This window comes from Rhinopithecus bieti, unplaced genomic scaffold (assembly GCF_001698545.2).
Source record: "Rhinopithecus bieti isolate Rb0 unplaced genomic scaffold, ASM169854v2 scaffold_13400, whole genome shotgun sequence".
Lineage (NCBI taxonomy): Eukaryota > Metazoa > Chordata > Mammalia > Primates > Cercopithecidae > Rhinopithecus > Rhinopithecus bieti.
In genome coordinates, this window is record NW_016807991.1 from 5,495,262 (window position 1) to 5,506,658 (window position 11,397).

Sequence of the window (11,397 nt, forward strand, 5' to 3'; positions counted from 1 at the left end):
TTTTCTGAGACTGAGTCTTGCTCTGCCACCCAGGCTGGAGTGCAGTGGCACAAGCTTGGCTCACTACAACTTCTACCTCCCAGGTTCAAGCAATTCTCGTGACTTAGCCTCCTAAGTAGCTGGGGCTACAGGCTTGCATCACTGAGCCCAGCTAATTTTTTTTTTTTTTTTTGAGACGGAGTCTCGCTCTGTCGCCCAGGCTGGAGTGCAGTGGCCGGATCTCAGCTCACTGCAAGCTCCGCCTCCCGGGTTTACGCCATTCTCCTGCCTCAGCCTCCCGAGTAGCTGGGACTACAAGCGCCCGCCACCTCGCCCGGCTAGTTTTTTATATTTTTTATTAGAGACGGGGTTTCACCGGGTTAGCCAGGATGGTCTCGATCTCCTGACCTTGTGATCCGCCCGTCTCGGCCTCCCAAAGTGCTGGGATTACAGGCTTGAGCCACCGCGCCCGGCCGAGCCCAGCTAATTTTTGTATATTTTAGTAGAGATGGGGTTTCACGATGTTGGCCAGGTTGGTCTCAAACTCCTGACCTCAGGTGATTACAGGAGTGAGCCACCACACCTGGCCACTTTTTTTTGTTTTTGAGATGGAGTCTTGCTCTGTTGCCCAGGCTGGAGTGCAGTGGTGCAATCTTCGCTCACTGCAATCTCTGTCTCCTGGGTTCAAGTGATTCTCCTGCCTCAGCTTCCCCAGTGGCTAGGACTACAAAGGTGTGCGCCACCATGCCCGGTTAATTTTTGTATTTTTAGTAGAGACGAGGTTTCATTATGTTGGCCAGGCTGGTCTCAAACTCCTGACCTCAGACGATCCGCCTGCCTTGGTTTCCCAAAGTGCTGGGATTGCAGGTGTGAGCCACTGCACCCAGCCCAGAGCTGACTTCTCATGTATTTTCCTTTATTTCTTTCTCTCTTTTGTTTTCTTTTTTTGAGACAGGGAATTGCTCAATGGCACAAACATGGCTCACTGCAGCCTTGCCTTCCCAGGTTCAAGTGATCCTACTGCCTCAGGTTCCTGAGTAGCTGGGACTACAGGTGCATGCTACCATGCCCTGCTAATTTTTTTTTTTTTTTTTGAGAAGGAATCTTACTCTGTAGCCCAAGCTGGAGTGCAGTGGCACGATCTCGGCTCACTGCAAGCTCCGCCTCCTGGGTTCACGCCATTCTCCTGCCTCAGCCTCCAGAGTAGCTGGGACTACAGGCGCCCACCACCATGTCCGGCTAATTTTTTGTATTTTTAGTAGAGATGAGGTTTCACCGTGTTAACCAGGATGGTCTCGACCTCCTGACCTCATGATCCACCCGCCTCGGCCTTCCAAAGTGCTGGGATTACAGGCATGAGTCAACGTGCCTGGCAATTTTTTTATTTTTTGTAGAGATTGAGATTCTCCATGTTGCCCAGGCTGGCACTGAACTCCTGGGCTCTAACGATCTACCTGCCTTGGTCTCCCAAAGTGCTGGAAGTACAGGCGTGGGTCACTGTGCCCAGCCACTTACTCAAAGAAATACAGGGGTGAAAAGCTAAATGATACTACAAAGAAAAAACACAGACAAATCTAGAATGTGGGACTTTTATAGGACCACATTTATTCAACAAGTCAATGACATGCAAAAATAATGATGGAGAAAGGAGAATTCCTCTTGTTTAAGAGAACATTTAACCCAATGTAACGTATGACTTTGTTTGGATTCTGACGCAAACAACCAACAAATCAATGCAAAAAGACATTTTGAAACAATTGCAAGTATTTGATCATTCTATGGAATTGTATATTTTGTCAGGTATGATACTGATTATTTAAGAAAATGTTCCTATTTTAGAGGGAACACTGAAGAATGTAGGAATGAAATGACAGAGTAGCTGGAATTTAACATATTTCAGAAAAATAAAAATAAAAGAAAATAAGGCTGGGCGCGGTGGCTGAAGCCTGTAATCCCAGCACTTTGGGAGGCCAAGACGGGCGGATCATGAGGTCAAGAGATCGAGACCATCCTGGCTAACATGGTGAAACCCCGTCTCGACTAAAAAATACAAAAAACTAGCCGGGTGTGGTGGCAGGCGCCTGTAGTCCCAGCTACTCGGGAGGCTGAGGCAGGAGAATGGCGTGAACCCGGGAGGCGGAGCTTGCAGTGAGCTGAGATCCGGCCACTGCACTCCAGCCTGGGCGACAGAGCAAGACTCCGTCTCAAAAAAAAAAAAAAAAGAAAAAAAAGAAAAAAAGAAAAAAAAAAGAAAATAAAACAGGCAGTTTGAGACCAGCCTGACCAACACGGTGAAACCCCATCTCTACTAAAAATACAAAAATTAGCCAGGCCTGGTGGTGGGTGCCTGTAATTCCAGCTACTTGGAAGGCTGAGGCACAAGAATCTCTTGAACCCGCGAGGCGGAGGTTGCGGTGAGCCGAGATTGCTCCATTGCACTCCAGCCTGGGCAACAGAGCAAGACTCTGTCTCAAAAAGGAAAAAAAAAATTGCTGTAAAATGGAGAATGGGTGAGGGTGATGCAGGGGAGGTGAGCCCCAAAGTGGGGCTTGGCCTGTGAGGGTTCTCGGCTTTGCCTCTCAAGGGCAGTGCAGAGAGAAGTAGAAGAAAACAGCTTTACTGAAGCGGCAGTGTTAGAGCTCCAGGACTGCTTCTGCACAGCAGGGCTATACATAGGCAGAGAGCAGCAGCCCGGGGCAGTTTTGCAGTTATATTTATACCCACTTTTAATTGTATGCAGACTAAGGGGCGAATTATGCAGAAATTTCTAGGGAAGGGGTGGTAACTTTGGGGCCATTGGGTCATTGCCATGGAAAGGGGTGATAACTCTCAGGTGTTGGCATGGCAATGATAAATTGACATGACACATTGGGGGCCATGTCTGATTGGAAAGTTGCCTCCAGCCCTGTTTTAGCTAGTCCTCAATCTGGTCCGGTGTCCGAGCACCACCTCTGGAGTCCAGTCCTGCTTCCTACCTCAAAGGGGAGACCCGTGAAGAGGCTTTTGGAGATGGGATAGATTTGGGGCTGACTGAAGGGGCCACGAGAGAGGGAATAGGTGAGTGACTCCTGGAGGGAAAGCTTCAGAGATGTGGTGGGGTGGAGCATTCCTTGGGCCAGGCCCTTGGGAAGGGGGCAGATTGTGGGGAAGTGAGGCTGGGTTGGGGCAGGTAAAGGTAAATGTGCTTGTTACACATACAAGATAACAAGAGAGGAGGCTGGATCACTTGTTCTTGAGCTCTGAGCTGGAGATAGAGGCTGGGGAGGTGGCAGCATTTGTGTGGGGGAAGAGGATGTGAGAGACATGCAGGGCCGCCTTCTCCATGATGCACAGGAGGCACAAGACCCATGAGAATGTTGAATCTAAGGGCCCACAAAATGTTTAGTTTGCATCAAAATAAGAAAAAGAAGAACTTGTAGGCCGAAGAAAATGTTTTAATATTAATATATCAGGGCCGGCATGGTGGCTCACACCTGTAATTCCAGTTATTTGGGAGGCCAAGGCGGGTGGATTGCTTGAGCTCAGGAGTTTGAGACTAGCCTGGGCAACATGGAGAAACTCCATCTTTACAAAAAATATGAAAATTAGCCAGATGTGGTGGCGGGTGCCTGTAATCCCAGCTACTTGTGAGGCTGAGGTAGGAGAATTGCTTGAGCCCAGGAAGCGGAGGTTGCAGTAAGCTGAGATCGTGCCATTGTACTCCAGTCTGGGTGACGGGAGTGAAATCCTGTCTAAAAAACAAAAAAAATTAATATATTTGTCTTTATACCAATAGTTGTAAAATATAATTAATTATTACTATTATTATTATTTGCTGGAAGAAGGGGCCCAAAAGGGCAAAAATGCCAAGGGCACATATATCCAAAAGAATGGAAAGCATTGAGAGCTAAATGATAAGAACTTGTGAACACAAAGTAGGAAACTACAGACATTGGGGTCTTCTTGAGGGTGAGAGGAGGGAGAGGAGCAGAAAAGATAACTATTGGGTACTGGGCTTAATACCTGGGTGATGTAATAATCTGTACAACAAACCCCCATGACGTGTGTTTACTATATATCAGACCTTCATGTGTGCCTCCAAACCTAAAATTAAAAAAAACAATTGAAAACGGGATCTCAGAAAGATAACTGTACAGCCATATTCATATCAGCACTGTTCACAATAGCCAAAAGAGGGAGCAACTCAAGTGCAAGGATAGCTGAATGGATAAACAAAATGTGGTACATTCATACAATGGAATATTGTTCAGCCTTAAAAAGAAGGAAATTAGCTGGGCATGGGGCGGGCACCTGTAATCGCAGCTACTTGGGAGACTGAGGCAGGAGAATCACCTGAATCCAGGAGGCAGAGGTTTCAGTGAGCCAAGATTATGCCATTACACTCCAGCCTGGGTGACAAGAGCAAAGCTCCATCTAAAAAAAAAAAAAAGGAAGGAAATTCTGACACATTACATGGAGGGAGCTTGGAGAACATTATGCTAAGTGAACTAAGCCAGGCACAGATAGACACACAGTGTATGGTTTCACTCATATAAAGTATCTAGAGTAGTCAAACTCATAGAGACAGAAAGTAGAATGGTGGTTGCCAGTAGTAGGGGAAAGGGAATTGAGGAGTTGTTTAATGGGTATAGAGTTTGTTTTGCAAGATGACAAAGTTCTGGACATTGTACAACAATGTGAATATACTTTCCGCTATTGAACTCTACGCTAAGAATTAGTTAAGATTGGGCCAGGTAAGGTGGCTCATGCCTGTAATCCCAGCACTCTGGGAGGCCGAGGCAGGCGGATCACGAGGTCAGGAGTTTGAGACCAGCCTGACCAACATGGTGAAGCCCTGTCTCCACTAAAAATACAAAAATGAGCCGGGCGTAGTGGGGCACGCCTGTAGTCCCAGCTACTCGGGAAGCTGAGGCAGGAGAATCGCCTGAACCTGGAAGGTAGAGGTTGTAGTGAGCCGAGATCGAAAAGACTCAAAAAAAAAAACCAAAACAAAACAAAAAAAGTTAAGACCCCCCGCCAAAAAAAATAGTTCAGATCACTAAGTTTATGCTGTATTTTTTACCACACACATACACACCCACACAGATGCCAGGCTGGGCGCGGTGGCTCACATCTGTAATCCCAGCACTCTAGGAAGCCAAGGTGAAAGGATGGCTTGAGCCCAGGAGTTTGAGAATAGCCTAGGCAACAAAGTGAGACCTCATCTCTAAAAAAAGAATACAGAAAATAGTTTGGCATCGTGGTGTGCGCCTGTAGTCCCAGCTACTCAGTGAGAGGAAGCTGATGTGAGAGGACTGCCCAAGCCCAGTGTTTGAGGCTGCACTGAGCCAAGTTCGCACCACTGCACTCCAGCCTGGGTGACAGAGTGAGACCCTGTCTCTAGAAAAAAACTGCCGAGGGCCTATGAAAGTCCTAATGTGCCCCTAGGGTGGAGAGGAGACCGCCCAGAGATGGAGCCTGAGGGAGGTGGAGGCAGAGGGGCTATGCTGTGGGAAGAGCCTCAGCAGTGAGCGTCTCCCTCCATCCATGCTCCAGCCTTCTCTCTCCCATTCAGGGAAGCACTGGGGCATCCTCTAGCTGGGCTAGGAGCCAGGACACCTGGGTTTGACTCACGCTAGCCCTTGGGCTGTCCCAAAAGCAGAAGAGCCAGTATCTGCTCACCCAGCCCAGCCTGGCCCAGCCTGCACCCCAGGGACCAGTGCAGGCGTGGGAGGGTTCTCCATCAACCCAGGGAGAGGCCCAGCAACTAGGGAGGTGCCACTCTCCCTGGGGTCCACATGTCCCACCAAGCCTTCCTGGCTGAGCTTAATGCCTATGGGTGCTGGTATCCCAGACCCTGACCACACAGATCTCTGCACAGGCCCTTGGTGCAATCACTGTGCTCCTGGAAAGCTGCCAATTGAATCCCATCTTCCCATTGGCTCACCTGGACATTGCAAAGCTGCTTTCCTGCTGAAGGGAGGGGCTCGCTGTGAGCATTTCCTAGGGTCTTTGCTTCCTGTTTGTCCTTAAGGTGACAACTATGCAGAGAGGCCTCAGGATTTGGGCAGAGATGAGGGAGTGGGGAGGGTCTTTCAGGGAACGGCTGGCCTTGGCCCATGTGGAGGCAAGCAAGGAGGCTGTCCCATCAGGGAGTCCCCAGCGTGAGTGGGGAGACTGGGCAGTCACACTACACTGGGGCTGCTTCCTTTCTCTGGCTGAGCAGGAGAGTGGAGAGAGTGCAGCTTGCCTCAGGGAAACTGAGATGGGCTCCCTGCCCACCCTAATCCCCCCCGTTCCGGACCCACAGCCACTGACCAGATCAGATAGGGCACGTTCCTGCATCGAGCTGCCCACTTACTGGGACCGTGCTGACGCAGGCAAGGAAATATTAACCCAGCAGAATGGTTGCATGTTCACGTGTGCGCAACTCGGGGAGTGTGTGTGTGTGTGTGTCTCTCATTACAGAGAGGCTTCTGCGTGCAAGATCAGACACATATAAGCAGATGCATGTGTGCGCACATACACACACACCCACACACCTGTCCATCCACACAGGCACATGCTCACATATAAGTATATACAAAGACACAAATGCTTCTCACACATGCAAATTTCTTCAGTGTTGTCTCCCTGGCTGCTTCCGTTAATAAGACCCCTTTTCCTTCAGGAAGCCTTCCCTGATAGCTCCAGCTCATACTAGAAAGTGACAAGCCTGAGCTCAATCCCTGGTTTCAGGCAGCTTAATATAGGCTCTTTTAGGATGGAGTAGGCCTAGGTTGGAATTCTGGGTTCTTGACTTCAGGGGATCTTTGCCCTTGGACAAGTGGCTGTGCCTGATCCTGTCTGCCTTGGTCTCCGTCTGCCCTGTCCTGAAAGCCCATGGATGACTCCGAGAAGGATGAGAGCCTGGGCGGGGGGTGAGGGGGAGTTCTGGTAATTGGTGGGTGTGAGAATTAAAGACCTTCCTGGGTCCTACCTGTGCCCTTGCCCCTCCCCAGCCTCGCCACCTAGTAGGGGAGCCCTGGTCTCCTTGGGGTGAGCCAGAGCCCTGGTCTGGGTGTTCTAGTTCTAGGTGATCTTGGGCAAGTTGTTACCTTGCTCTGAATCTATTTTCCTACCCGAAAAATGAGTTTGGAAGAAGACACTTACCTGGGTGGGGCTTAAGTGTCTTTTCTTTTTGGGACATTCTGAGAACCTTCATGGCTTCAGATGATTTGAGAGAGACCAGGGCTCCTTGACGGACCTACCCTGCCCTCCTACCCCCACCCCTGCGCCTGGAGCCAGAGCAGCTCCTTCCTTACTTGTTTACACCATGGGCTCTTGAGTTATGCAAAGGATTCCGTGGCTCGAAAGAGTCAGAAAAACCACAAGTGTAAAACAATGTGATGAAAAGCAGTTTTTGTGATAAGTTAATCCAATGGCATATTGATTGAAACAAATAATTTAATCAAAATGTTTATTTTTTGTGTGTATCAACACTTTGGGGAACATTTGAGGGCAGTTTTAGCATCTTTAGTCATTTTGTTTCTTCATTCTGATATTTTAAAATTTCAATTTTCATTTTCATTCTTTATTGAGTTTCAGCCAATTGTGTTTATCCCATCCTGTTCATAATAGAGAAGAGTTGGGTCCGTTTAAAATTGGAGACAATCTAAACACCCATCAATAGAAGGATTCCGCATGATATAATCTCCATCAGGTGGAATGCTGTACAACAGGCATGAGGTGGACATGGACCTACTGGCACAGAAAGATATTCTTAATAAACGTTTGAATGAAAAAAGTATTTTCGGCAGGGCGCAGTGGCTCATGCCTGTAATCCCAGCACTTTGGGAGGCCGAGGCGGGTGGATCACCTGAAGTCAGAAGTTTGAGACCAGCCTAGCCAACATGGTGAAACCCCATCTCTACTAAAAATATAAAAATTAGCTGGGCATAGTGGCGCATGCCTGTAATCCCAGCTACTTGGGAGGCTGAGGCAAGAGAATCGCTCGAATCCGGGAGGTGGAGGTTGCAGTAAGCCAAGATTGTGCCACTGCACTCCAGCACTCCAGTGACAACAGCGAAATTCCGTCTCAAAAATAAAAAAAATAAAAAACAAAAAATTAAAAAAAAAAAAACACTTATTATTTGAAGTGATTGCTATGTGACAGGCATCATGTTGGGCATTTTACATCGATCCTCATAAAAACTCTATATAGGTTGATTTATCCATTGTACAGATAAGGAAACAAGTGTAAAGGAAGGATAAGTAACCTGCCTGAAATCACACATGTAGTAAGTGGTGAGATCAGAATTACAATCTAACGTGTGTGGCCATTTGAGTGATGCGGGTGTGTAAGGTGTGGCTTAAATGAGGGAACTGGAGAGAAGAGGAAATAAGGGTAAGAAGAGAGTGAGGNAAAAAAGTATTTTATTTTATTTTATTTTATTTATTTATTTTGAGACAGAGTCTCACTCTGTCACCCAGGCTGGAGTGCGGTGGCGCCATCTCAGCTCACTGCAACCTCTGCCTCCTGGGTTCAAGTAATTCTCCTGTCTCAGCCTCCTGACGTAGCTGGGATTACAGGTGCCTGCCACCATACCTGGCTAATTTTTGTATTTTTAATAGAGGTGGGGTTTCACCATGTTGGCCAGGCTGTTCTCAAACTCCTGACTTCAGGTGATCCACCAACCTCAGCCTCCCAAAGTGTTGGGATTAAAAGAGTGAGCCAATGCGCCCGGCTATATTTTTATTTGCTAAAAATAAAACCGTGTGTGTGTGTGTGTGTGTGTGTGTGTGTGTGTGTGAGAGAGAGAGAGTCCTGGACAGTCACAGTTTAAGCATCCAGAGGGCCTGAGGTTAGACTAAAGGTATACCGGGTATAAGGTTGTATCAAATATTGTTTCTTTGAAATTCAAATTTAACTGGGCATCTTATATTTTATCTGCTAACTCTACTCAAGCCCATCCTGTGAAGAAAGGACCCCAGGTGTTCCCTCTGCCCCACCCCCATCTTCACTGGCTCAGAGACCCCCTGCAAGCTCTGTGCAGACTAACATGCTTCACAGCTCTGACCCAAACTCCCACCTTGGTGGCCCCTTTAGCTGCCTCTATTCTCTCTGCAGTTGAACTTTCTGCCTCCTCAGCCTCAGCTTCTTCAGTGCTGTTGCCACCCTCTATCCCCACCAGCTCATCCAGGCAGCTGTATGCAAACACCTGCCTGGCCAGCCCCTCCCATCACCCAACTCTGGGGCAACAGCCCCCTACTGGCTCCTGTCAGTCTCTGGGCAGCCCCGTGTCTGGGTTTCCAGCTCCTTCTCCACCCACTCCTTCATCATCCCTGTTCCCCAGAATCCTGACCCTGGCCCCTGCCTCACTCCCTGTGCTTCTTGGGCCAGCCCCAGCGACTCTAGTGCTGAAGCCCAGGGGCTGATATCTCCTCTTCTCTTTCTCCAGCTAGACCCCTCTCCCGAGCGCAGGCCCAACTGTGCCTCTGCCTGCTGGATGCCCTGGGACCTCGCGGATCTCAGGTTCATCCCATTGCTCTTCTCTTTATTAAGAACCGTTTGAAGGCTCCTCAGGCCCTTGGGTTAAAGTCTGAACTCCTTGGCCTGGCCGACAAAGCCCTTCATGGTCTATCCCTGCCCATTTCCGCAGCCCTCTGCAAGTCACTCACAGCTCCCAGGTTTTCTCACAATCCCATCAAGCTTCAAATGCCACGGTGCCCTTCCTCCCCCTGCTCGTTTTGGAAAACTCAGTTCCCATGTCACCTCTTCCGGAAGACCCTTGTCCCCCTTGAGCTTGGGCTAGCCCTGTCTGTATTCCTTCCAGCTTATCTGGTGTGTCCTAAGCCACCTGCTGCTTACCTGTCTCTGCCATGAGACAGATGGGACTGTGTCTTCTCCACCTCTCAGTCCCCAGGGTCAAGTCCTGTAAATGAGCTTAGGGTCTGATCTGCGACCCCAGCATGGATCCCAATTCCCTCCCTCACCAACCTGACACCAGTCCAGTTCAACTCTGCTCAAGTGCTGACCTCATTCAAGACCCCAGATCCACTTCGAACATGACCTCATCCCGGCCCTGGGAGCACACATGGGAAAGGAATAAAGGAAGGGCTCTTCTATTTCCAGGCGTGCACCCCTCCCTTCCTGAGGAAGAGAGACTGAGTCTCAAGCCCACGTAGAATCTGCAGAGGAAGGCCGGGGGCAGTGGCTCACACCCTATAATCCTAGCACTTTGGGAGGCTGAGGCGGGTGAATTACCTGAGGTCAGGAGTTCGAGACCAGCCTGACCAACATGGTGACACCCCGTCTTTACTAAAAACACAAAACACATTAGCTAGGCTTGGTGGCGCACACCTGTAATCCCAAATACTTGTGAGGCTGAGGCAGGAGAATCACTTGAACCCACGAGGTAGAGATTGCGGTGAGACAAGATCGTGCCACTGCACTCCAGCCTGGGTGGAGCAGGCATCTGTCTCAAAAAAAAAAAAATCTGCAGAGGGAAGTCAGTGCCTTACAGAGGGCTTCTGACTAGGAAGCCCCAGGACTGCGGCCGACCCCTTCCTCTCCCTGCCTCACCCCTGCAGAAAAAGCTGGAAGGGGTGGGAGGGTGTGTGGGGGGGGCTATGCAGGTTCCAGACCTGGTCTTTGGCACCCTCTACAGGACAGTTCCATTCCCATACCTGGGCTTTGGACAACTGAATCCTATGCCTTTTCCCACCCATGGAGCCTGGCCCCAGAAGTTCTCAGGACTTACCCACCGTCCACCATGCCACACAGCAAGTGTCCTCAGAGTCTGCAGACCAGAAACACCTCCCTCATGTCTCAGCACTGGGCCACCTGCTGAAACCCCGAACTGCCTGCCCCATTGTTTGAGACCGAGTCAGGCCCTGGCTCCAAAAGTCCTCTTGGACTGCCGCTGGTCCCCAGGGTCTCTCCTGACCGCACCTCGGTCCCGGAGCTCCCATGTTGCTGAGCCCCGAGCCCCATGCCCCAGTCCAGCTCTGGCTCCTTCACAGGGGCCCTGCTGACCTTTCCTAAGGGAGGTGTTTTCCTGAGGGCAGGGTCTAGGTTTCCACCTGCTCCTCGGACTAGGGGCCCTCAGAGGGCCAGGCCTGGGCTTCTGCCTCCTCCCTCAGGCTTGTGTTTCTCTGCAAATATGGCTTGTGTGTCCTCCTTCCTCTCAGACTGGGGGCCCTGAGGACTGGGCCTGAGTCTCCCTTTCCCCCTTCAGAATGGGGCTCCCTAAGGACGGATCCACGGCCTCCCCACGTCCCCTCCACCTGGCTGTTGACCTCCAACACTTCCACCTCCAGTCCTATTCTGCACAGCTCTCCCCAACGCTGGGGGCTCAAAGGCCTCTGCAGCCTTCCCCAGGGCTGGGGCTTGGGGAGGGCTTCCTCAGGCGCTGCCCCAGAGTCAGGCTGCACATTGGCTTGGAAGACAAGCCTTTC

General features: G+C 50.0%; 2 long non-coding RNA genes across 4 annotated transcripts; both read right to left on the bottom strand.

The window, feature by feature from the left end:
• Positions 1–3,668: 3,668 nt before the first annotated feature.
• Positions 3,669–4,353, bottom strand: LOC108537430 (uncharacterized). Its single transcript, XR_001887809.1, has 3 exons — positions 4,312–4,353; positions 3,982–4,062; positions 3,669–3,710 (listed from the first exon to the last, which is right to left on the bottom strand). It is a non-coding gene; the product is annotated as an uncharacterized LOC108537430 (long non-coding RNA).
• A 3,090-nt stretch (positions 4,354–7,443) lies between these two features.
• On the bottom strand, positions 7,444–11,329 carry LOC108537432 (uncharacterized). 3 transcript variants are annotated; one of them, XR_001887812.1, is made up of 4 exons: positions 11,227–11,329; positions 10,701–10,803; positions 9,809–9,872; positions 7,444–7,701 (listed from the first exon to the last, which is right to left on the bottom strand). It is a non-coding gene; the product is annotated as an uncharacterized LOC108537432 (long non-coding RNA). The 3 variants fall into 3 exon arrangements; XR_001887811.1 differs by having other exon boundaries at positions 7,444–7,698; positions 10,701–11,329; XR_001887810.1 differs by having other exon boundaries at positions 10,701–11,329.
• Positions 11,330–11,397: the final 68 nt, after the last annotated feature.